This window comes from Diabrotica virgifera, chromosome 7 (genome assembly GCF_917563875.1).
Source record: "Diabrotica virgifera virgifera chromosome 7, PGI_DIABVI_V3a".
NCBI classification, from domain to species: domain Eukaryota; kingdom Metazoa; phylum Arthropoda; class Insecta; order Coleoptera; family Chrysomelidae; genus Diabrotica; species Diabrotica virgifera.
This window is the reverse complement of record NC_065449.1, coordinates 40,735,968-40,762,532: the sequence shown is the minus strand read 5'-3', so window position 1 is coordinate 40,762,532 and position 26,565 is coordinate 40,735,968.

The following is a 26,565-nucleotide window of genomic DNA, read 5'->3' as shown; positions in this document are numbered from 1 at the left end:
AAGTGGGTTTGTGTTTTTCTTACAGATATATGTGCCACTAGAATTTAATGCAATAATAATTCTTTGATAGCATTGAAGAAAATCATCTACACATCGGCAGATTTAAAAAATGGAATGAGATGTGCAACAAGACTCTGTTTCCACAGAAGCTGTAGCCGTTTCCGGAGTTTTCCTTACATTTAAACTAAATGGACTTTTCAGTAAGTAGTCATCTAACTGCTAAGCATGACGATCTGAGAAAAAGATATATAATGTTAGTTTAAATCCGAACTAATATCTTATTCTTTTACAGGTTGGCCACTTCTAGAGTCTCATCTTATCTTCAACCACTTAGCCGCTGTTTTGGATTACTTGAAGAATTAATACAAGTGTGTTGCTGCCTTTTCCAGAATTTGTCTCGACGTCTGTACGGATTAACATTTGCAGTAAGTATTCTTTGAATTTTGAGAATATATTACTGGTAACCAAGGAGATCTATCGAGATAATTATATGTTTGAATAAATGAATAAACAAGTAATAAATTATTCTCCTACAGGTTAGCGTCTACTAGAAACGGGAAAATCGGCGTCAATAATTTCTTTGATAGCATTGAACTGAACCTTCTAAACACCGGAAGATTAAAAATTCAGAAGACAGAAGATGATATGCGCTAGTACCTTTTTTGATATCATTGAAGAGAATCATCTAACCATGACTGCTGCAGGTTGGCGTTTACTACACTGAAGATCAACGTTCGTAAGTTCTTTGATAGCTTTGAACATCACCTTCTTATTATCGGTCGAATTAAAAAATTCCTTTTTGCAAAGACAAAAGATAATAGGCGCTAGTACCTTCTTTGATAGCATTGAAAGGAATCATCTAACCATGACTGCTGCAGCTTGACGTCTAATACCCAGAAAATCAGTGTTCATAAGTTCTTTGATAGCGTTGAACTGAACCTTCTAAACACCGGAAGATTAAATAATTCAGAACACAGAAGATGATCTGCGCTAGTACCTTCTTTGATAGCATTGAAGGGAATCATCTAAAAATGACTGCTGCAGGTTGGCGATTACTACACTGAAGATCAGCGTTCTTAAGTTTTTTGATAGCATTGAACATAGCCTTCTTATCATCGGCCGAATTAAAAAATTACTTTTTGCAAAGACAGAAGAAAATATGCTCTATTACCTTCTTTGATAGCATTGAAGGGAATCATCTAACCATGACTGCTGCAGCTTGGCGTCTACTACCCAGAATATCAGCGTTCAAAATTTCTTTGGTAGCATTGGACTGAACCTACTTAGCATCGGCCGAATTAAAAAATTCCTTTTTGCAAAGACAGAAAATGATCGACGCTAGTATCATTTTGATAGCATTATTGGGCATTATCTAAGTATCGGCAGATTTCAAAATGGGGATGGGAAATGCAACAAGACTGTTTCAGTGGAAGGTGAAGCCGTTTCAGGAATTGGCCTTAAATTTAAACTGAATGGACTTTTATTAGTAAGTATTCCTTTACGTTTGTGAGTCTTTAAATGATAAGCAAGACGATCTAAAAAGGAACGAAATGTAACGGTAAATCCCTATTATATTATTATTTTACAGGTCAGTCACTAGTAGAGTTTCGTCAGACCTTCAACCACTTAGCCGCTGTTTTGGATTACTTGAAGAATTAATGGAAGCGTGTTGCAGCCCTTTCCCAGAATTTGGCTCGACATCTGTACGGATTAAAATTTGCAGTAAGTATTCTTTGAATTTTGAGGGTATATAGCTGATAAGCGGGGAGATCTATCGAGATAATTATATATTTGAATAAAGGAATAAACAAGTAATGAATTATTCTCCTACAGGTTAGCGTCTACTAGACAGCGGAAGATCAGCGTCAATAAGTTCTTTGATAGCATTGAACTGAAACTTCTAAGCACCGGAAGATAAAAAATTCAGAAAATCGAAGATGATCTGTGCTAGTACCTTCTTTGATAGCATTGAAGAGAATCATCTAACCATGACTGCTGCAGGTTGGCGTGCACTACACTGAAGATCAGTGTTCATAATTTCTTTGATAGCATTGAACTGAACCTTCTAAACACCGGAAGATTAAATAATTCAGAACACAGAAGATGATCTGCGCTAGTACCTTCTTTGATAGCATTGAAGGGAATCATCTAACAATGACTGCTGCAGGTTGGCGTTTACTACACTGAAGATCAGCGTTCGTAAGTTTTTGGATAGCATTGAACATAGCCTTCTTATCATCGGCCGAATTAAAAAATTTCTTTTTTGCAAAGACAGAAGAAAATCTGCTCTAGTACCTTCTTTGATAGCATTGAAGGGAATCATCTAACGATGACTGCTGCAGGTTGGCGTGCACTACACTGAAGATCAGTGTTCATAAGTTCTTTGATAGCATTGAACTGAACCTTCTAAACACAGGAAGATTAAATAATTCAGAACACAGAAGATAATCTGCGCTAGTACCTTCTTTGATAGCATTGAAGGGAATCATCTAACAATGACTGCTGCAAGTTGGCGTTTACTACACTGAAGATCAGCGTTCGTAAGTTTTTGGATAGCATTGAACATAGCCTTCTTATCATCGGCCGAATTAAAAAATTCCTTTTTGCAAAGACAGAAGAAAATCTGCTCTAGTACCTTCTTTGATAGCATTGAAGGGAATCATCTAACCATGACTGCTGCAGCTTGGCGTTCTTTGATAGCATTGAACTGAACCTTCTAAACACCGGAAGATTAAAAATTCAGAAGACAGAAGATGATATGCGCTAGTACCTTTTTTGATATCATTGAAGAGAATCATCTAACCATGACTGCTGCAGGTTGGCGTTTACTACACTGAAGATCAACGTTCGTAAGTTCTTTGATAGCTTTAAAGATTACCTTCTTATGATCGGTCGAATTAAAAAATTCCTTTTTGCAAAGACAAAAGATAATAGGCGCTAGTACCTTCTTTGATAGCATTGAAGGGAATCATCTAACCATGACTGCTGCAGCTTGACGTCTACTACCCAGAAGATCAGTGTTCATAAGTTCTTTGATAGCATTGATCTGAACCTTCTAAACACCGGAAGATTAAATAATTCAGAACACAGAAGATGATCTGCGCCAGTACCTTCTTTGATAGCATTGAAGGGAATCATCTAACAATGACTGCTGCAGGTTGGCGTTTACTTCACTGAAGATCAGCGTTCGTAAGTTTTTGGATAGCATGGAACATAGCCTTCTTATCATCGGCCGAATTAAAAAATTCCTTTTTGCAAAGACAGAAGAAAATCTGCTCTAGTACCTTCTTTGATAGCATTGAAAGGAATCATCTAACCATGACTGCTGCAGCTTGGCGTTTTTTGATAGCATTGAACTGAACCTTCTAAGCACCGGAAGATTAAATAATTCAGAACACAGAAGATGACCTGCGCTAGTACCTTCTTTGATAGCATTGAAGGGAATCATCTAACAATGACTGCTGCAGGTTGGCGTTTACTACACTGAAGATCAGCGTTCGTAAGTTTTTGGATAGCATTGAACATAGCCTTCTTATCATCGGCCGAATTAAAAAATTCCTTTTTGCAAAGACAGAAGAAAATCTGCTCTAGTACCTTCTTTGATAGCATTGAAGGGAATCATCTAACCATGACTGCTGCAGCTTGGCGTCTACTACCCAGAAGTTCAGCGTTCAAAATTTCTTTGGTAGCATTGAACTGAACCTACTTAGCATCGGCCGAATTAAAAAATTCGTTTTTGCAAAGACAGAAAATGATCGACCTTAGTACCATTTTGATAGCATTATTGGGCATTATCTAACTATCAGCAGATTTCAAAATGGGGATGGGAGATGCAACAAGACTGTTTCAGTGGAAGGTGAAGCCGTTTCAGGAATTGGCCTTAAATTTAAACTGAATGGACTTTTATTAGTAAGTATTCCTTTAAGTTTGTGAGTCTTTAAATGATAAGCAAGACGATCTAAAAAGGAACGATATGTAACGGTAAATCCCTATTATATTATTATTTTACAGGTCAGTCACTAGTAGAGTTTCGTCAGACCTTCAACCACTTAGCCGCTGTTTTGGATTACTTGAAGAATTGATGGAAGCGTGTTGCAGCCCTTTTCCAGAATTTGGCTCGACATCTGTACGGATTAAAATTTGCAGTAAGTATTCTTTGAATTTTGAGGGTATATAGCTGATAAGCGGGGAGATCTATCGAGATAATTATATGTTTGAATAAAGGAATAAACAAGTAATGAATTATTCTCCTACAGGTTAGCGTCTACTAGACAGCGGAAGATCAGCGTCAATAAGTTCTTTGATAGCATTGAACTGAAACTTCTAAACACCGGAAGATTAAATAATTCAGAACACAGAAGACGATCTGTGCTAGTGCCTTCTTTGATAGCATTGAAGGGAATCATCTAACCATGACTGCTGCAGGATGGTGTGCACTACACTGAAGATAAGCGTTCATAACTTCTTTGAAAGCATCGAACTTGACCTTCTTAGCATCGGTCGAATTAAAAAATTCCTTTTTCCAAAGACAGAAAATAATCAGCTAGTACCTTCTTCGATAGCATTGAAGGGAATCATATAACCATGACTGCTGCAGCTTGGCGTCTACTACCCAGAAGGTCAGGGTTCATAAGTTCTTTATAGCATTGGACTGAACCTACTGAGCATCGGCCGAATTAAAAAATTCCTTTTTGCAAAGACAGAAGATGATCGACGCTAGTACATTATTGATAGCATTATTGGGAATTACCTAACTATCGGCAGATTACAAAATGGGGATTGGAGATGCAACAAGTCTGTTTCAGTAGAAGGTGTAGCCGTTTCTGGAATTGGCCTTAAATTTAAACTGAATGGACTTTTTTTAGTAAGTATTCCTTTACGTTTGAGAGTCTTTAACAGCTATGCAAGACGATCTAAAGAGGAGCGAAATGTAACGATAAATCCGTATTATCTTATTCTTTTACAGGTCAGCCACTAGTAGAATTTCGTCAGATCTTCAACCACTTAGCCGCTGTTTTGGATTACTTGAAGAATTTATGCGGGTGTGATTGTGTTCGCTTGTGATAGTGTTTTTGAGAAAAAGTGTTGTGAGTGAAGTGGGTTTGTGTTTTTCTTACAGCTATATGGGCCACTAGAATTTAATGCAATAATAATTCTTTGATAGCATTGAAGAAAATCATCTACCCATCGGCAGATTTAAAAAATGGGATGAGATGTGCAACAAGACTCTGTTTCCACAGAAGCTGTAGCCGTTTCCGGAGTTTTCCTTACATTTAAACTAAATGGACTTTTCAGTAAGTAATCACCTATGTTTGGAAACCTCTAACTGCTAAGCATGACGATCTGAGAAAAAGATATATAATGTAAGTTTAAATCCGCACTAATATCTCATTCTTTTACAGGTTGGCCACTTCTAGAGTCTCGTCTTATCCTCAACAACTTAGCCGCTGTTTTGGATTACTTGAAGAATTAATACAAGTGTGTTGCTGCCTTTTCCAGAATTTGTCTCGACATCTGTACGGATTGACATTTGCAGTAAGTATTCTTTGAATTTTGAGAATATATAACTGGTAACCGAGGAGATCTATCGAGATAAATATGTTTTAATAAATGAATAAATAAGTAATGAATTATTCTCCTACAGGTTAGCGTCTACTAGACAGGAGAAGATCAGCGTCAATAAGTTCTTTGATAGCATTGAACTGAACCTTTTAAACACCGGAAAATTAAATAATTCAGAACACAGAACATGATCTGCGCTAGTACCTTCTTTGATAGCATTGAAGGGAATCATCTAACACTGACTGCTGCAGGTTGGCGTTTACTACACTGAAGATCAGCGTTCGTAAGTTTTTTGATAGCATTGAACATAGCCTTCTTATCATCGGCCGAATTAAAAAATTCCTTTTTGCAAAGACAGGAGATAATCTGCTCTAGTACCTTCTTTGATAGCATTGAAGGGAATCATCTAACCATGACTGCTGCAGCTTGACGTCTACTACCCAGAAGATCAGTGTTCATAAGTTCTTTGATAGCATTGATCTGAACCTTCTAAACACCGGAAGATTAAATAATTCAGAACACAGAAGATGATCTGCGCCAGTACCTTCTTTGATAGCATTGAAGGGAATCATCTAACAATGACTGCTGCAGGTTGGCGTTTACTTCACTGAAGATCAGCGTTCGTAAGTTTTTGGATAGCATGGAACATAGCCTTCTTATCATCGGCCGAATTAAAAAATTCCTTTTTGCAAAGACAGAAGAAAATCTGCTCTAGTACCTTCTTTGATAGCATTGAAAGGAATCATCTAACCATGACTGCTGCAGCTTGGCGTTTTTTGATAGCATTGAACTGAACCTTCTAAGCACCGGAAGATTAAATAATTCAGAACACAGAAGATGACCTGCGCTAGTACCTTCTTTGATAGCATTGAAGGGAATCATCTAACAATGACTGCTGCAGGTTGGCGTTTACTACACTGAAGATCAGCGTTCGTAAGTTTTTGGATAGCATTGAACATAGCCTTCTTATCATCGGCCGAATTAAAAAATTCCTTTTTGCAAAGACAGAAGAAAATCTGCTCTAGTACCTTCTTTGATAGCATTGAAGGGAATCATCTAACCATGACTGCTGCAGCTTGGCGTCTACTACCCAGAAGTTCAGCGTTCAAAATTTCTTTGGTAGCATTGAACTGAACCTACTTAGCATCGGCCGAATTAAAAAATTCGTTTTTGCAAAGACAGAAAATGATCGACCTTAGTACCATTTTGATAGCATTATTGGGCATTATCTAACTATCAGCAGATTTCAAAATGGGGATGGGAGATGCAACAAGACTGTTTCAGTGGAAGGTGAAGCCGTTTCAGGAATTGGCCTTAAATTTAAACTGAATGGACTTTTATTAGTAAGTATTCCTTTAAGTTTGTGAGTCTTTAAATGATAAGCAAGACGATCTAAAAAGGAACGATATGTAACGGTAAATCCCTATTATATTATTATTTTACAGGTCAGTCACTAGTAGAGTTTCGTCAGACCTTCAACCACTTAGCCGCTGTTTTGGATTACTTGAAGAATTGATGGAAGCGTGTTGCAGCCCTTTTCCAGAATTTGGCTCGACATCTGTACGGATTAAAATTTGCAGTAAGTATTCTTTGAATTTTGAGGGTATATAGCTGATAAGCGGGGAGATCTATCGAGATAATTATATGTTTGAATAAAGGAATAAACAAGTAATGAATTATTCTCCTACAGGTTAGCGTCTACTAGACAGCGGAAGATCAGCGTCAATAAGTTCTTTGATAGCATTGAACTGAAACTTCTAAACACCGGAAGATTAAATAATTCAGAACACAGAAGACGATCTGTGCTAGTGCCTTCTTTGATAGCATTGAAGGGAATCATCTAACCATGACTGCTGCAGGATGGTGTGCACTACACTGAAGATAAGCGTTCATAACTTCTTTGAAAGCATCGAACTTGACCTTCTTAGCATCGGCCGAATTAAAAAATTCCTTTTTCCAAAGACAGAAAATAATCAGCTAGTACCTTCTTCGATAGCATTGAAGGGAATCATATAACCATGACTGCTGCAGCTTGGCGTCTACTACCCAGAAGGTCAGGGTTCATAAGTTCTTTATAGCATTGGACTGAACCTACTGAGCATCGGCCGAATTAAAAAATTCCTTTTTGCAAAGACAGAAGATGATCGACGCTAGTACATTATTGATAGCATTATTGGGAATTACCTAACTATCGGCAGATTACAAAATGGGGATTGGAGATGCAACAAGTCTGTTTCAGTAGAAGGTGTAGCCGTTTCTGGAATTGGCCTTAAATTTAAACTGAATGGACTTTTTTTAGTAAGTATTCCTTTACGTTTGAGAGTCTTTAACAGCTATGCAAGACGATCTAAAGAGGAGCGAAATGTAACGATAAATCCGTATTATCTTATTCTTTTACAGGTCAGCCACTAGTAGAATTTCGTCAGATCTTCAACCACTTAGCCGCTGTTTTGGATTACTTGAAGAATTTATGCGGGTGTGATTGTGTTCGCTTGTGATAGTGTTTTTGAGAAAAAGTGTTGTGAGTGAAGTGGGTTTGTGTTTTTCTTACAGCTATATGGGCCACTAGAATTTAATGCAATAATAATTCTTTGATAGCATTGAAGAAAATCATCTACCCATCGGCAGATTTAAAAAATGGGATGAGATGTGCAACAAGACTCTGTTTCCACAGAAGCTGTAGCCGTTTCCGGAGTTTTCCTTACATTTAAACTAAATGGACTTTTCAGTAAGTAATCACCTATGTTTGGAAACCTCTAACTGCTAAGCATGACGATCTGAGAAAAAGATATATAATGTAAGTTTAAATCCGCACTAATATCTCATTCTTTTACAGGTTGGCCACTTCTAGAGTCTCGTCTTATCCTCAACAACTTAGCCGCTGTTTTGGATTACTTGAAGAATTAATAAGAGTGTGTTGCTGCCTTTTCCAGAATTTGTCTCGACATCTGTACGGATTGACATTTGCAGTAAGTATTCTTTGAATTTTGAGAATATATAACTGGTAACCGAGGAGATCTATCGAGATAAATATGTTTTAATAAATGAATAAATAAGTAATGAATTATTCTCCTACAGGTTAGCGTCTACTAGACAGGAGAAGATCAGCGTCAATAAGTTCTTTGATAGCATTGAACTGAACCTTTTAAACACCGGAAAATTAAATAATTCAGAACACAGAACATGATCTGCGCTAGTACCTTCTTTGATAGCATTGAAGGGAATCATCTAACACTGACTGCTGCAGGTTGGCGTTTACTACACTGAAGATCAGCGTTCGTAAGTTTTTTGATAGCATTGAACATAGCCTTCTTATCATCGGCCGAATTAAAAAATTCCTTTTTGCAAAGACAGGAGATAATCTGCTCTAGTACCTTCTTTGATAGCATTGAAGGGAATCATCTAACCATGACTGCTGCAGCTTGGCGTTTACTACCCAGAAGATCAGCGTCCAAAATTTCTTTGGTAGCATTGGACTGAACCTACTTAGCATCGGCCGAATTAAAAAATTCCTTTTTGCAAAGACAGAAAATGATCGACGCTATTACCATTTTGATAGCATTATTGGGCATTATCTAACTATCGGCAGATTTCAAAATCGAGATGGGAGATGCAACAAGACTGTTTCAGTGGAAGGTGAAGCCGTTTCAGGAATTGGCCTTAAATTTAAACTGAATTGACTTTTATTAGTAAGTATTCCTTTACGTTTGTGAGTCTTTAAATGATAAGCAAGACGATCTAAAAAGGAACGAAATGTAACGGTAAATCCGTATTATATTATTATTTTACAGGTCAGTCACTAGTAGAGTTTCGTCAGACCTTCAACCACTTAGCCGCTGTTTTGGATTACTTGAAGAATTAATGGAAGCGTGTTGCAGCCCTTTCCCAGAATTTGGCTCGACATCTGTACGGATTAAAATTTGCAGTAAGTATTCTTTGAATTTTGAGGGTATATAGCTGATAAGCGGGGAGATCTATCGAGATAATTATATGTTTCGATAAAGGAATAAACCAGTAAAGAATTATTTTTCTACAGGTTAGCGTCTACTAGACAGCGGAAGATCAGCGTCAATAAGTTCTTTGATAGCATTGAACTGAAACTTCTAAGCACCGGAAGATAAAAAATTCAGAAGATCGAAGATGATCTGTGCTAGTACCTTCTTTGATAGCATTGAAGGGAATCATCTAACAACCATGACTGCTGCAGGTTGGCGTGCACTACACTGAAGATAAGCGTGCATAACTTTTTTGAAAGCATCGAACTTGACCTTCTTAGCATCGGCCGAATTAAAAAATTCTTTTTTGCAGAGACAGAAAATAATCAGCTAGTACCTTCTTTGATAGCATTGAAGGGAATCATATAACCATGACTGCTGCAGCTTGGCGTCTACTACCCAGAACGTCAACGTTCATAAGTTCTTTGATAGCATTGGACTGAACCTACTTAGCATCGGCCGAATTAAAAAATTCCTTTTTGCAAAGACAGAAGATGATCGACGCTAGTACTTTATTGATAGCATTATTGGGAATTGGGAGAGGAGCGTAATGTAACGATAAATCCATATTATCTTATTCTTTTACAGGTCAGCCACTAGTAGAATTTCGTCAGATCTTCAACCACTTAGCCGCTGTTTTGGATTACTTGAAGAATTTATGCGGGTGTGATTGTGTTCGCTTGTGATAGTGTTTTTGAGAAAAAGTGTTTTGAGTGAAGTGGGTTTGTGTTTTTCTTACAGATATATGGGCCACTAGAATTTAATGCAATAATAATTCTTTGATAGCATTGAAGAAAATCATCTACACATCGGCAGATTTAAAAAATGGAATGAGATGTGCAACAAGACTCTGTTTCCACAGAAGCTGTAGCCGTTTCCGGAGTTTTCCTTACATTTAAACTAAATGGACTTTTCAGTAAGTAGTCATCTAACTGCTAAGCATGACGATCTGAGAAAAAGATATATAATGTTAGTTTAAATCCGAACTAATATCTTATTCTTTTACAGGTTGGCCACTTCTAGAGTCTCATCTTATCTTCAACCACTTAGCCGCTGTTTTGGATTACTTGAAGAATTAATACAAGTGTGTTGCTGCCTTTTCCAGAATTTGTCTCGACGTCTGTACGGATTGACATTTGCAGTAAGTATTCTTTGAATTTTGAGAATATATTACTGGTAACCAAGGAGATCTATCGAGATAATTATATGTTTGAATAAATGAATAAACAAGTAATAAATTATTCTCCTACAGGTTAGCGTCTACTAGAAACGGGAAAATCGGCGTCAATAATTTCTTTGATAGCATTGAACTGAACCTTCTAAACACCGGAAGATTAAAAATTCAGAAGACAGAAGATGATATGCGCTAGTACCTTTTTTGATATCATTGAAGAGAATCATCTAACCATGACTGCTGCAGGTTGGCGTGTACTACACTGAAGATCAACGTTCGTAAGTTCTTTGATAGCTTTGAACATTACCTTCTTATTATCGGTCGAATTAAAAAATTCCTTATTGCAAAGACAAAAGATAATAGGCGCTAGTACCTTCTTTGATAGCATTGAAGGGAATTATCTAACCATGACTGCTGCAGCTTGACGTCTTCTACCCATAAGATCAGTGTTCATAAGTTCTTTGATAGCATTGAACTGAACCTTCTAAATACCGGAAGATTAAATATTTCAGAACACAGAAGATGATCTGCGATAGTACCTTCTTTTATAGCATTGAAGGGAATAATCTAACAATGACTGCTGCAGGTTGGCGTTTACTACACTGAAGATCAGCGTTCGTAAGTTTTTTGATAGCATTGAACATAGCCTTCTTATCATCGGCCGAATTAAAAAATTCCTTTTTGCAAAGACAGAAGAAAATCTGCTCTAGTACCTTCTTTGATAGCATTGAAGGGAATCATCTAACCATGACTGCTGCAGCTTGGCGTCTAATACCCAGAAGATCAGCGTTCAAAATTTCTTTGGTAGCATTGGACTGAACCTACTTAGCATCGGCCGAATTAAAAAATTCCTTTTTGCAAAGACAGAAAATGATCGACGCTAGTATCATTTTGATAGCATTATTGGGCATTATCTAACTATCGGCAGATTTCAAAATGGGGATGGGAGATGTAACAAGACTGTTTCAGTGGAAGGTGTAGCCGTTTCAGGAATTGGCCTTAAATTTAAACTGAATGGACTTTTATTACTAAGTATTCCTTTACGTTTGTGAGTCTTTAAATGATAAGCAAGACGATCTAAAAAGCAACGAAATGTAAAGATAAATCCCTATTATATTATTATTTTACAGGTCAGTCACTAGTAGAGTTTCGTCAGACCTTCAACCACTTAGCCGCTGTTTTGGATTACTTGAAGAATTGATAGAAGCGTGTTGCAGCCTTTTTCCAGAATTTGGCTCGACATCTGTACGGATTAAACTTGGCAGTAAGTATTCTTTGAATTTTGAGGGTATATAGCTGATAAGCGGGGAGATCTATCGAGATAATTATATGTTTGAATAAAGGAATAAACAAGTAATGAATTATTCTCCTACAGGTTAGCGTCTACTAGACAGCGGAAGATCAGCGTCAATAAGCCTTTGATAGCATTGAACTGAAACTTCTAAGCACCGGAAGATAAAAAATTCAGAAGATCGAAGATGATCTGTGCTAGTACCTTCTTTGATAGCATTGAAGGGAATCATCTAACCATGACTGCTGCAGGTTGGCGTGCACTACACTGAAGATCAGTGTTCATAAGTTCTTTGATAGCATTGAACTGAACCTTCTAAACACCGGAAGATTAAATAATTCAGAACACAGAAGATGATCTGCGCAAGTACCTTTTTGATAGCATTGAAGGGAATCATCTAACAATGACTGCTGCAGGTTGGCGTTTACGACACTGAAGATCAGCGTTCGTAAGTTTTTTGATAGCATTGAACATAGCCTTCTTATCATCGGCCGAATTAAAAAATTCCTTTTTGCAAAGACAAAAGAAAATCTGCTCTAGTACCTTTTTGATAACATTGAAGGGAATCATCTAACCATGACTGCTGCAGCTTGGCGTCTCCTACCCAGAAGATCAGCGTTCAAAATTTCTTTGGTAGCATTGGACTGAGCCTACGTAGAATCGGCCGAATTAAAAAATTCCTTTTTGCAAAAACCGAAAATGATCGACGCTAGTGCCAGTTTGATAGCATTATTGGGCATTATCTAACTATCGGCAGATTTCAAAATGGGGATTGGAGATGCAACAAGACTGTTTCAGTGGAAGGTGTAGCCGTTTCTGGAATTGGCCTTAAATTTAAACTGAATGGAATTTTATTAGTAAGAATTCCTTTACGTTTGTGAGTCTTTAACTGCTAAGCGAGATGATCTAAAAAGGAACGAAATGTAACGGTAAATCCGTATTATCTTATTATTTTACAGGTCAGTCACTAGTAGAGTTTCGTCAGACCTTCAACCACTTTGCCGCTGTTTTGGATTACTTGAAGAATTGAAGAATTAATACAAGTGTGTTGCAGCCTTTTCCAGAATTTGGCTCGATATCTGTACGGATTAAAATTTGCAGTAAGTATTCTTTGAATTCTGAGAGTAGATTGCTGGTAAGCGGGGAGATCTACCGAGATAATTATATGTTTGAATAAAGGAATAAACAAGTAATGAATTATTCTCGTACAGGTCTGCGTCTACTAGACAGCGGAAGATCAGCGTCAATAAGTTCTTTGATAGCATTGAAGGGAATCATCTAACCATGACTGCTGCAGGTTGGCGTCCACTACACTGAAGATAAGCGTTCATAACTTCTTTGAAAGCATCGAACTTGACCTTCTTAGCATCGGCCGAATTAAAAAATTCCTTTTTGCAAAGACAGAAAATAATCAGCTAGTACCTTCTTTGATAGCATTGAAGGAAATCATATAACCATGACTGCTGCAGCTTGGCGTCTACTACCCAGAAGATCAGCGTTCATAAGTTCTTTGATAGCATTGGACTGAACCTACTTAGCATCGGCCGAATTAAAAAATTCCTCTTTGCAAAGACAGAAGATGATCGACGCTAGTACTTTATTGATAGCATTATTGGGAATTATCTAACTATCGGCAGATTACAAAATGGGGATTGGAGATGCAACAAGACTGTTTCAGTAGAAGGTGTAGCCGTTTCTGGAATTGGCCTTAAATTAAAACTGAATGGAATTTTATTAATAAGTATTCCTTTACGTTTAAAAGTCTTTAACAGCTATGCAAGACGATCTAAAGAGGAGCGAAATGTAACGATAAATCCGTATTATCTTATTCTTTTACAGGTCAGCCACTAGTAGAATTTCGTCAGATCTTCAACCACTTAGCCGCTGTTTTGGATTACTTGAAGAATTTATGCGGGTGTGATTGTGTTCGCTTGTGATAGTGTTTTTGAGAAAAAGTGTTTTGAGTGAAGTGGGTTTGTGTTTTTCTTACAGATATATGTGCCACTAGAATTTAATGCAATAATAATTCTTTGATAGCATTGAAGAAAATCATCTACACATCGGCAGATTTAAAAAATGGAATGAGATGTGCAACAAGACTCTGTTTCCACAGAAGCTGTAGCCGTTTCCGGAGTTTTCCTTACATTTAAACTAAATGGACTTTTCAGTAAGTAGTCATCTAACTGCTAAGCATGACGATCTGAGAAAAAGATATATAATGTTAGTTTAAATCCGAACTAATATCTTATTCTTTTACAGGTTGGCCACTTCTAGAGTCTCATCTTATCTTCAACCACTTAGCCGCTGTTTTGGATTACTTGAAGAATTAATACAAGTGTGTTGCTGCCTTTTCCAGAATTTGTCTCGACGTCTGTACGGATTGACATTTGCAGTAAGTATTCTTTGAATTTTGAGAATATATTACTGGTAACCAAGGAGATCTATCGAGATAATTATATGTTTGAATAAATGAATAAACAAGTAATAAATTATTCTCCTACAGGTTAGCGTCTACTAGAAACGGGAAAATCGGCGTCAATAATTTCTTTGATAGCATTGAACTGAACCTTCTAAACACCGGAAGATTAAAAATTCAGAAGACAGAAGATGATATGCGCTAGTACCTTTTTTGATATCATTGAAGAGAATCATCTAACCATGACTGCTGCAGGTTGGCGTGTACTACACTGAAGATCAACGTTCGTAAGTTCTTTGATAGCTTTGAACATTACCTTCTTATTATCGGTCGAATTAAAAAATTCCTTATTGCAAAGACAAAAGATAATAGGCGCTAGTACCTTCTTTGATAGCATTGAAGGGAATTATCTAACCATGACTGCTGCAGCTTGACGTCTTCTACCCATAAGATCAGTGTTCATAAGTTCTTTGATAGCATTGAACTGAACCTTCTAAATACCGGAAGATTAAATATTTCAGAACACAGAAGATGATCTGCGATAGTACCTTCTTTTATAGCATTGAAGGGAATAATCTAACAATGACTGCTGCAGGTTGGCGTTTACTACACTGAAGATCAGCGTTCGTAAGTTTTTTGATAGCATTGAACATAGCCTTCTTATCATCGGCCGAATTAAAAAATTCCTTTTTGCAAAGACAGAAGAAAATCTGCTCTAGTACCTTCTTTGATAGCATTGAAGGGAATCATCTAACCATGACTGCTGCAGCTTGGCGTCTAATACCCAGAAGATCAGCGTTCAAAATTTCTTTGGTAGCATTGGACTGAACCTACTTAGCATCGGCCGAATTAAAAAATTCCTTTTTGCAAAGACAGAAAATGATCGACGCTAGTATCATTTTGATAGCATTATTGGGCATTATCTAACTATCGGCAGATTTCAAAATGGGGATGGGAGATGTAACAAGACTGTTTCAGTGGAAGGTGTAGCCGTTTCAGGAATTGGCCTTAAATTTAAACTGAATGGACTTTTATTACTAAGTATTCCTTTACGTTTGTGAGTCTTTAAATGATAAGCAAGACGATCTAAAAAGCAACGAAATGTAAAGATAAATCCCTATTATATTATTATTTTACAGGTCAGTCACTAGTAGAGTTTCGTCAGACCTTCAACCACTTAGCCGCTGTTTTGGATTACTTGAAGAATTGATAGAAGCGTGTTGCAGCCTTTTTCCAGAATTTGGCTCGACATCTGTACGGATTAAACTTGGCAGTAAGTATTCTTTGAATTTTGAGGGTATATAGCTGATAAGCGGGGAGATCTATCGAGATAATTATATGTTTGAATAAAGGAATAAACAAGTAATGAATTATTCTCCTACAGGTTAGCGTCTACTAGACAGCGGAAGATCAGCGTCAATAAGCCTTTGATAGCATTGAACTGAAACTTCTAAGCACCGGAAGATAAAAAATTCAGAAGATCGAAGATGATCTGTGCTAGTACCTTCTTTGATAGCATTGAAGGGAATCATCTAACCATGACTGCTGCAGGTTGGCGTGCACTACACTGAAGATCAGTGTTCATAAGTTCTTTGATAGCATTGAACTGAACCTTCTAAACACCGGAAGATTAAATAATTCAGAACACAGAAGATGATCTGCGCAAGTACCTTTTTGATAGCATTGAAGGGAATCATCTAACAATGACTGCTGCAGGTTGGCGTTTACGACACTGAAGATCAGCGTTCGTAAGTTTTTTGATAGCATTGAACATAGCCTTCTTATCATCGGCCGAATTAAAAAATTCCTTTTTGCAAAGACAAAAGAAAATCTGCTCTAGTACCTTTTTGATAACATTGAAGGGAATCATCTAACCATGACTGCTGCAGCTTGGCGTCTCCTACCCAGAAGATCAGCGTTCAAAATTTCTTTGGTAGCATTGGACTGAGCCTACGTAGAATCGGCCGAATTAAAAAATTCCTTTTTGCAAAAACCGAAAATGATCGACGCTAGTGCCAGTTTGATAGCATTATTGGGCATTATCTAACTATCGGCAGATTTCAAAATGGGGATTGGAGATGCAACAAGACTGTTTCAGTGGAAGGTGTAGCCGTTTCTGGAATTGGCCTTAAATTTAAACTGAATGGAATTTTATTAGTAAGAATTCCTTTACGTTTGTGAGTCTTTAACTGCTAAGCGAGATGATCTAAAAAGGAACGAAATGTAACGGTAAATCCGTATTATCTTATTATTTTACAGGTCAGTCACTAGTAGAGTTTCGTCAGACCTTCAACCACTTTGCCGCTGTTTTGGATTACTTGAAGAATTGAAGAATTAATACAAGTGTGTTGCAGCCTTTTCCAGAATTTGGCTCGATATCTGTACGGATTAAAATTTGCAGTAAGTATTCTTTGAATTCTGAGAGTAGATTGCTGGTAAGCGGGGAGATCTACCGAGATAATTATATGTTTGAATAAAGGAATAAACAAGTAATGAATTATTCTCGTACAGGTCTGCGTCTACTAGACAGCGGAAGATCAGCGTCAATAAGTTCTTTGATAGCATTGAAGGGAATCATCTAACCATGACTGCTGCAGGTTGGCGTCCACTACACTGAAGATAAGCGTTCATAACTTCTTTGAAAGCATCGAACTTGACCTTCTTAGCATCGGCCGAATTAAAAAATTCCTTTTTGCAAAGACAGAAAATAATCAGCTAGTACCTTCTTTGATAGCATTGAAGGAAATCATATAACCATGACTGCTGCAGCTTGGCGTCTACTACCCAGAAGATCAGCGTTCATAAGTTCTTTGATAGCATTGGACTGAACCTACTTAGCATCGGCCGAATTAAAAAATTCCTCTTTGCAAAGACAGAAGATGATCGACGCTAGTACTTTATTGATAGCATTATTGGGAATTATCTAACTATCGGCAGATTACAAAATGGGGATTGGAGATGCAACAAGACTGTTTCAGTAGAAGGTGTAGCCGTTTCTGGAATTGGCCTTAAATTAAAACTGAATGGAATTTTATTAATAAGTATTCCTTTACGTTTAAAAGTCTTTAACAGCTATGCAAGACGATCTAAAGAGGAGCGAAATGTAACGATAAATCCGTATTATCTTATTCTTTTACAGGTCAGCCACTAGTAGAATTTCGTCAGATCTTCAACCACTTAGCCGCTGTTTTGGATTACTTGAAGAATTTATGCGGGTGTGATTGTGTTCGCTTGTGATAGTGTTTTTGAGAAAAAGTGTTTTGAGTGAAGTGGGTTTGTGTTTTTCTTACAGATATATGTGCCACTAGAATTTAATGCAATAATAATTCTTTGATAGCATTGAAGAAAATCATCTACACATCGGCAGATTTAAAAAATGGAATGAGATGTGCAACAAGACTCTGTTTCCACAGAAGCTGTAGCCGTTTCCGGAGTTTTCCTTACATTTAAACTAAATGGACTTTTCAGTAAGTAGTCATCTAACTGCTAAGCATGACGATCTGAGAAAAAGATATATAATGTTAGTTTAAATCCGAACTAATATCTTATTCTTTTACAGGTTGGCCACTTCTAGAGTCTCATCTTATCTTCAACCACTTAGCCGCTGTTTTGGATTACTTGAAGAATTAATACAAGTGTGTTGCTGCCTTTTCCAGAATTTGTCTCGACGTCTGTACGGATTAACATTTGCAGTAAGTATTCTTTGAATTTTGAGAATATATTACTGGTAACCAAGGAGATCTATCGAGATAATTATATGTTTGAATAAATGAATAAACAAGTAATAAATTATTCTCCTACAGGTTAGCGTCTACTAGAAACGGGAAAATCGGCGTCAATAATTTCTTTGATAGCATTGAACTGAACCTTCTAAACACCGGAAGATTAAAAATTCAGAAGACAGAAGATGATATGCGCTAGTACCTTTTTTGATATCATTGAAGAGAATCATCTAACCATGACTGCTGCAGGTTGGCGTTTACTACACTGAAGATCAACGTTCGTAAGTTCTTTGATAGCTTTGAACATCACCTTCTTATTACCGGTCGAATTAAAAAATTCCTTTTTGCAAAGACAAAAGATAATAGGCGCTAGTACCTTCTTTGATAGCATTGAAAGGAATCATCTAACCATGACTGCTGCAGCTTGACGTCTAATACCCAGAAAATCAGTGTTCATAAGTTCTTTGATAGCGTTGAACTGAACCTTCTAAACACCGGAAGATTAAATAATTCAGAACACAGAAGATGATCTGCGCTAGTACCTTCTTTGATAGCATTGAAGGGAATCATCTAAAAATGACTGCTGCAGGTTGGCGATTACTACACTGAAGATCAGCGTTCGTAAGTTTTTTGATAGCATTGAACATAGCCTTCTTATCATCGGCCGAATTAAAAAATTACTTTTTGCAAAGACAGAAGAAAATATGCTCTATTACCTTCTTTGATAGCATTGAAGGGAATCATCTAACCATGACTGCTGCAGCTTGGCGTCTACTACACTGAAGATCAGCGTTCGTAAGTTTTTTGATAGCATTGAACATAGCCTTCTTATCATCGGCCGAATTAAAAAATTCCTTTTTGCAAAGACAGGAGATAATCTGCTCTAGTACCTTCTTTGATAGCATTGAAGGGAATCATCTAACCATGACTGCTGCAGCTTGGCGTTTACTACCCAGAAGATCAGCGTCCAAAATTTCTTTGGTAGCATTGGACTGAACCTACTTAGCATCGGCCGAATTAAAAAATTCCTTTTTGCAAAGACAGAAAATGATCGACGCTATTACCATTTTGATAGCATTATTGGGCATTATCTAACTATCGGCAGATTTCAAAATCGAGATGGGAGATGCAACAAGACTGTTTCAGTGGAAGGTGAAGCCGTTTCAGGAATTGGCCTTAAATTTAAACTGAATGGACTTTTATTAGTAAGTATTCCTTTACGTTTGTGAGTCTTTAAATGATAAGCAAGACGATCTAAAAAGGAACGAAATGTAACGGTAAATCCGTATTATATTATTATTTTACAGGTCAATCACTAGTAGAGTTTCGTCAGACCTTCAACCACTTAGCCGCTGTTTTGGATTACTTGAAGAATTAATGGAAGCGTGTTGCAGCCCTTTCCCAGAATTTGGCTCGACATCTGTACGGATTAAAATTTGCAGTAAGTATTCTTTGAATTTTGAGGGTATATAGCTGATAAGCGGGGAGATCTATCGAGATAATTATATGTTTCGATAAAGGAATAAACCAGTAAAGAATTATTTTTCTACAGGTTAGCGTCTACTAGACAGCGGAAGATCAGCGTCAATAAGTTCTTTGATAGCATTGAACTGAAACTTCTAAGCACCGGAAGATAAAAAATTCAGAAGATCCAAGATGATCTGTGCTAGTACCTTCTTTGATAGCATTGAAGGGAATCATCTAACAACCATGACTGCTGCAGGTTGGCGTGCACTACACTGAAGATAAGCGTGCATAACTTTTTTGAAAGCATCGAACTTGACCTTCGTAGCATCGGCCGAATTAAAAAATTCTTTTTTGCAGAGACAGAAAATAATCAGCTAGTACCTTCTTTGATAGCATTGAAGGGAATCATATAGCCATGACTGCTGCAGCTTGGCGTCTACTACCCAGAACGTCAACGTTCATAAGTTCTTTGATAGCATTGGACTGAACCTACTTAGCATCGGCCGAATTAAAAAATTCCTTTTTGCAAAGACAGAAGATGATCGACGCTAGTACTTTATTGATAGCATTATTGGGAATTGGGAGAGGAGCGTAATGTAACGATAAATCCATATTATCTTATTCTTTTACAGGTCAGCCACTAGTAGAATTTCGTCAGATCTTCAACCACTTAGCCGCTGTTTTGGATTACTTGAAGAATTTATGCGGGTGTGATTGTGTTCGCTTGTGATAGTGTTTTTGAGAAAAAGTGTTTTGAGTGAAGTGGGTCTGTGTTTTTCTTACAGATATATGGGCCACTAGAATTTAATGCAATAATAATTCTTTGATAGCATTGAAGAAAATCATCTACACATCGGCAGATTAAAAAATGGAATGAGATGTGCAACAAGACTCTGTTTCCACAGAAGCTGTAGCCGTTTCCGGAGTTTTCCTTACATTTAAACTAAATGGACTTTTCAGTAAGTAGTCATCTAACTGCTAAGCATGACGATCTGAGAAAAAGATATATAATGTTAGTTTAAATCCGAACTAATATCTTATTCTTTTACAGGTTGGCCACTTCTAGAGTCTCATCTTATCTTCAACCACTTAGCCGCTGTTTTGGATTACTTGAAGAATTAATACAAGTGTGTTGCTGCCTTTTCCAGAATTTGTCTCGACGTCTGTACGGATTGACATTTGCAGTAAGTATTCTTTGAATTTTGAGAATATATTACTGGTAACCAAGGAGATCTATCGAGATAATTATATGTTTGAATAAATGAATAAACAAGTAATAAATTATTCTCCTACAGGTTAGCGTCTACTAGAAACGGGAAAATCGGCGTCAATAATTTCTTTGATAGCATTGAACTGAACCTTCTAAACACCGGAAGATTAAAAATTCAGAAGACAGAAGATGATATGCGCTAGTACCTTTTTTGATATCATTGAAGAGAATCATCTAACCATGACTGCTGCAGGTTGGCGTTTACTACACTGAAGATCAACGTTCGTAAGTTCTTTGATAGCTTTGAACATTACCTTCTTATTATCGGTCGAATTAAAAAATTCCTTATTGCAAAGACAAAAGATAATAGGCGCTAGTACCTTCTTTGATAGCATTGAAGGGAATTATCTAACCATGACTGCTGCAGCTTGACGTCTACTACCCATAAGATCAGTGTTCATAAGTTCTTTGATAGCATTGAACTGAACCTTCTAAATACCGGAAGATTAAATATTTGAGAACACAGAAGATGATCTGCGATAGTACCTTCTTTTATAGCATTGAAGGGAATAATCTAACAATGACTGCTGCAGGTTGGCGTTTACTACACTGAAGATCAGCGTTCGTAAGTTTTTTGATAGCATTGAACATAGCCTTCTTATCATCGGCCGAATTAAAAAATTCCTTTTTGCAAAGACAGAAGAAAATCTGCTCTAGTACCTTCTTTGATAGCATTGAAGGGAATCATCTAACCATGACTGCTGCAGCTTGGCGTCTAATACCCAGAAGATCAGCGTTCAAAATTTCTTTGGTAGCATTGGACTGAACCTACTTAGCATCGGCCGAATTAAAAAATTCCTTTTTGCAAAGACAGAAAATGATCGACGCTAGTATCATTTTGATAGCATTATTGGGCATTATCTAACTATCGGCAGATTTCAAAATGGGGATGGGAGATGTAACAAGACTGTTTCAGTGGAAGGTGTAGCCGTTTCAGGAATTGGCCTTAAATTTAAACTGAATGGACTTTTATTACTAAGTATTCCTTTACGTTTGTGAGTCTTTAAATGATAAGCAAGACGATCTAAAAAGCAACGAAATGTAACGATAAATCCCTATTATATTATTATTTTACAGGTCAGTCACTAGTAGAGTTTCGTCAGACCTTCAACCACTTAGCCGCTGTTTTGGATTACTTGAAGAATTGATGGAAGCGTGTTGCAGCCCTTTTCCAGAATTTGGCTCGACATCTGTACGGATTAAACTTGGCAGTAAGTATTCTTTGAATTTTGAGGGTATATAGCTGATAAGCGGGGAGATCTATCGAGATAATTATATGTTTGAATAAAGGAATAAACAAGTAATGAATTTTTCTCCTACAGGTTAGCGTCTACTAGACAGCGGAAGATCAGCGTCAATAAGTCCTTTGATAGCATTGAACTGAAACTTCTAAGCACCGGAAGATAAAAAATTCAGAAGATCGAAGATGATCTGTGCTAGTACCTTCTTTGATAGCATTGAAGGGAATCATCTAACCATGACTGCTGCAGGTTGGCGTGCACTACACTGAAGATCAGTGTTCATAAGTTCTTTGATAGCATTGAACTGAACCTTCTAAACACCGGAAGATTAAATAATTCAGAACACAGAAGATGATCTGCGCAAGTACCTTTTTGATAGCATTGAAGGGAATCATCTAACAATGACTGCTGCAGGTTGGCGTTTACGACACTGAAGATCAGCGTTCGTAAGTTTTTTGATAGCATTGAACATAGCCTTCTTATCATCGGCCGAATTAAAAAATTCCTTTTTGCAAAGACAAAAGAAAATCTGCTCTAGTACCTTTTTGATAACATTGAAGGGAATCATCTAACCATGACTGCTGCAGCTTGGCGTCTCCTACCCAGAAGATCAGCGTTCAAAATTTCTTTGGTAGCATTGGACTGAGCCTACGTAGAATCGGCCGAATTAAAAAATTCCTTTTTGCAAAAACCGAAAATGATCGACGCTAGTGCCAGTTTGATAGCATTATTGGGCATTATCTAACTATCGGCAGATTTCAAAATGGGGATTGGAGATGCAACAAGACTGTTTCAGTGGAAGGTGTAGCCGTTTCTGGAATTGGCCTTAAATTTAAACTGAATGGAATTTTATTAGTAAGAATTCCTTTACGTTTGTGAGTCTTTAACTGCTAAGCGAGATGATCTAAAAAGGAACGAAATGTAACGGTAAATCCGTATTATCTTATTATTTTACAGGTCAGTCACTAGTAGAGTTTCGTCAGACCTTCAACCACTTTGCCGCTGTTTTGGATTACTTGAAGAATTGAAGAATTAATACAAGTGTGTTGCAGCCTTTTCCAGAATTTGGCTCGATATCTGTACGGATTAAAATTTGCAGTAAGTATTCTTTGAATTCTGAGAGTAGATTGCTGGTAAGCGGGGAGATCTACCGAGATAATTATATGTTTGAATAAAGGAATAAACAAGTAATGAATTATTCTCGTACAGGTCTGCGTCTACTAGACAGCGGAAGATCAGCGTCAATAAGTTCTTTGATAGCATTGAAGGGAATCATCTAACCATGACTGCTGCAGGTTGGCGTCCACTACACTGAAGATAAGCGTTCATAACTTCTTTGAAAGCATCGAACTTGACCTTCTTAGCATCGGCCGAATTAAAAAATTCCTTTTTGCAAAGACAGAAAATAATCAGCTAGTACCTTCTTTGATAGCATTGAAGGAAATCATATAACCATGACTGCTGCAGCTTGGCGTCTACTACCCAGAAGATCAGCGTTCATAAGTTCTTTGTTAGCATTGGACGGAACCTACTTAGCATCGGCCGAATTAAAAAATTCCTCTTTGCAAAGACAGAAGATGATCGACGCTAGTACTTTATTGATAGCATTATTGGGAATTATCTAACTATCGGCAGATTACAAAATGGGGATTGGAGATGCAACAAGACTGTTTCAGTAGAAGGTGTAGCCGTTTCTGGAATTGGCCTTAAATTAAAACTGAATGGAATTTTATTAATAAGTATTCCTTTACGTTTAAAAGTCTTTAACAGCTATGCAAGATGATCTAAAGAGGAGCGAAATGTAACGATAAATCCGTATTATCTTATTCTTTTACAGGTCAGCCACTAGTAGAATTTCGTCAGATCTTCAACCACTTAGCCGCTGTTTTGGATTACTTGAAGAATTTATGCGGGTGTGATTGTGTTCGCTTGTGATAGTGTTTTTGAGAAAAAGTGTTGTGACTGAAGTGGGTTTGTGTTTTTCTTACAGATATATGGGCCACTAGAATTTAATGCAATAATAATTCTTTGATAGCATTGAAGAAATTCATCTACCCATCGGCAGATTTAAAAAATGGGATGAGATGTGCAACCAGACTCTGTTTCCACAGAAGCTGTAGCCGTTTCCGGAGTTTTGCTTACATTTAAACTAAATGGACTTTTCAGTAAGTAATCATCTATGTTTGGAAACCTCTAACTGCTAAGCATGACGATCTGAGAAAAAGATATATAATGTTAGTTTAAATCCGCACTAATATCTTATTCTTTTACAGTTTGGCCACTTCTAGAGTCTCATTTTATCTTCAACCACTTAGCCGCTCTTTTGGATTACTTGAAGAATTAATACAAGTGTGTTGCTGCCTTTTCCAGAATTTGTCTCGACATCTGTACGGATTGACATTTGCAGTAAATATTCTTTGAATTTTGAGAATATATAACTGGTAACCAAGGAGATCTATCGAGATAATTATATGTTTGAATAAATGAATAAACAAGTAATAAATTATTCTCCTACAGGTTAGCGTCTACTAGAAACGGGAAAATCGGCGTCAATAAGTTCTTTGATAGCATTGAACTGAACTTTCTAAACACCGGAAGATTAAAAATTCAGAAGACAGAAGATGATATGCGCTAGTACATTTTTTGATATCATTGAAGAGAATCATCTAACCATGACTGCTGCAGGTTGGCGTTTACTACACTGAAGATCAACGTTCGTAAGTTCTTTGATAGCTTTAAACATTACCTTCTTATTATCGGTCGAATTAAAAAATTCCTTTTTGCAAAGACAAAAGATAATAGGCGCTAGTACCTTCTTTGATAGCATTGAAAGGAATCATCTAACCATGACTGCTGCAGCTTGACGTCTAATACCCAGAAAATCAGTGTTCATAAGTTCTTTGATAGCATTGAACTGAACCTTCTAAACACCGGAAGATTAAATAATTCAGAACACAGAAGATGATCTGCGCTAGTACCTTCTTTGATAGCATTGAAGGGAATCATCTAAAAATGACTGCTGCAGGTTGGCGTTTACTACACTGAAGATCAGCGTTCGTAAGTTTTTTGATAGCATTGAACATAGCCTTCTTATCATCGGCCGAATTAAAAAATTACTTTTTGCAAAGACAGAAGAAAATATGCTCTATTACCTTCTTTGATAGCATTGAAGGGAATCATCTAACCATGACTGCTGCAGCTTGGCGTCTACTACCCAGAATATCAGCGTTCAAAATTTCTTTGGTAGCATTGGACTGAATCTACTTAGCATCGGCAGAATTAAAAAATTCCTTTTTGCAAAGACAGAAAATGATCGACGCTAGTATCATTTTGATAGCATTATTGGGCATTATCTAAGTATCGGCAGATTTCAAAATGGGGATGGGAAATGCAACAAGACTGTTTCAGTGGAAGGTGAAGCTGTTTCAGGAATTGGCCTTAAATTTAAACTGAATGGACTTTTATTAGTAAGTATTCCTTTACGTTTGTGAGTCTTTAAATGATAAGCAAGACGATCTAAAAAGGAACGAAATGTAACGGTAAATCCCTATTATATTATTATTTTACAGGTCAGTCAGTAGTAGAGTTTCGTCAGACCTTCAACCACTTAGCCGCTGTTTTGGATTACTTGAAGAATTAATGGAAGCGTGTTGCAGCCCTTTCCCAGAATTTGGCTCGACATCTGTACGGATTAAAATTTGCAGTAAGTATTCTTTGAATTTTGAGGGTATATAGCTGATAAGCGGGGAGATCTATCGAGATAATTATATATTTGGATAAAGGAATAAACAAGTAATGAATTATTCTCCTACAGGTTAGCGTCTACTAGACAGCGGAAGATCAGCGTCAATAAGTTCTTTGATAGCATTGAACTGTAACTTCTAAGCACCGGAAGATAAAAAATTCAGAAAATCGAAGATGATCTGTGCTAGTACCTTCTTTGATAGCATTGAAGGGAATCATCTAACCATGACTGCTGCAGGTTGGCGTGCACTACACTGAAGATCAGTGTTCATAAGTTCTTTGATATCATTGAACTGAACCTTCTAAACACCGGAAGATTAAATAATTCAGAACACAGAAGATGATCTGCGCTAGTACCTTCTTTGATAGCATTGAAGGGAATCATCTAACAATGACTGCTGCAGGTTGGCGTTTACTACACTGAAGATCAGCGTTCGTAAGTTTTTGGATAGCATTGAACATAGCCTTCTTATCATCGGCCGAATTAAAAAATTCCTTTTTGCAAAGACAGAAGAAAATCTGCTCTAGTACCTTCTTTGATAGCATTGAAGGGAATCATCTAACCATGACTGCTGCAGCTTGGCGTTCTTTGATAGCATTGAACTGAACCCTCTAAACACCGGAAGATTAAAAATTCAGAAGACAGAAGATGATATGCGCTAGTACCTTTTTTGATATCATTG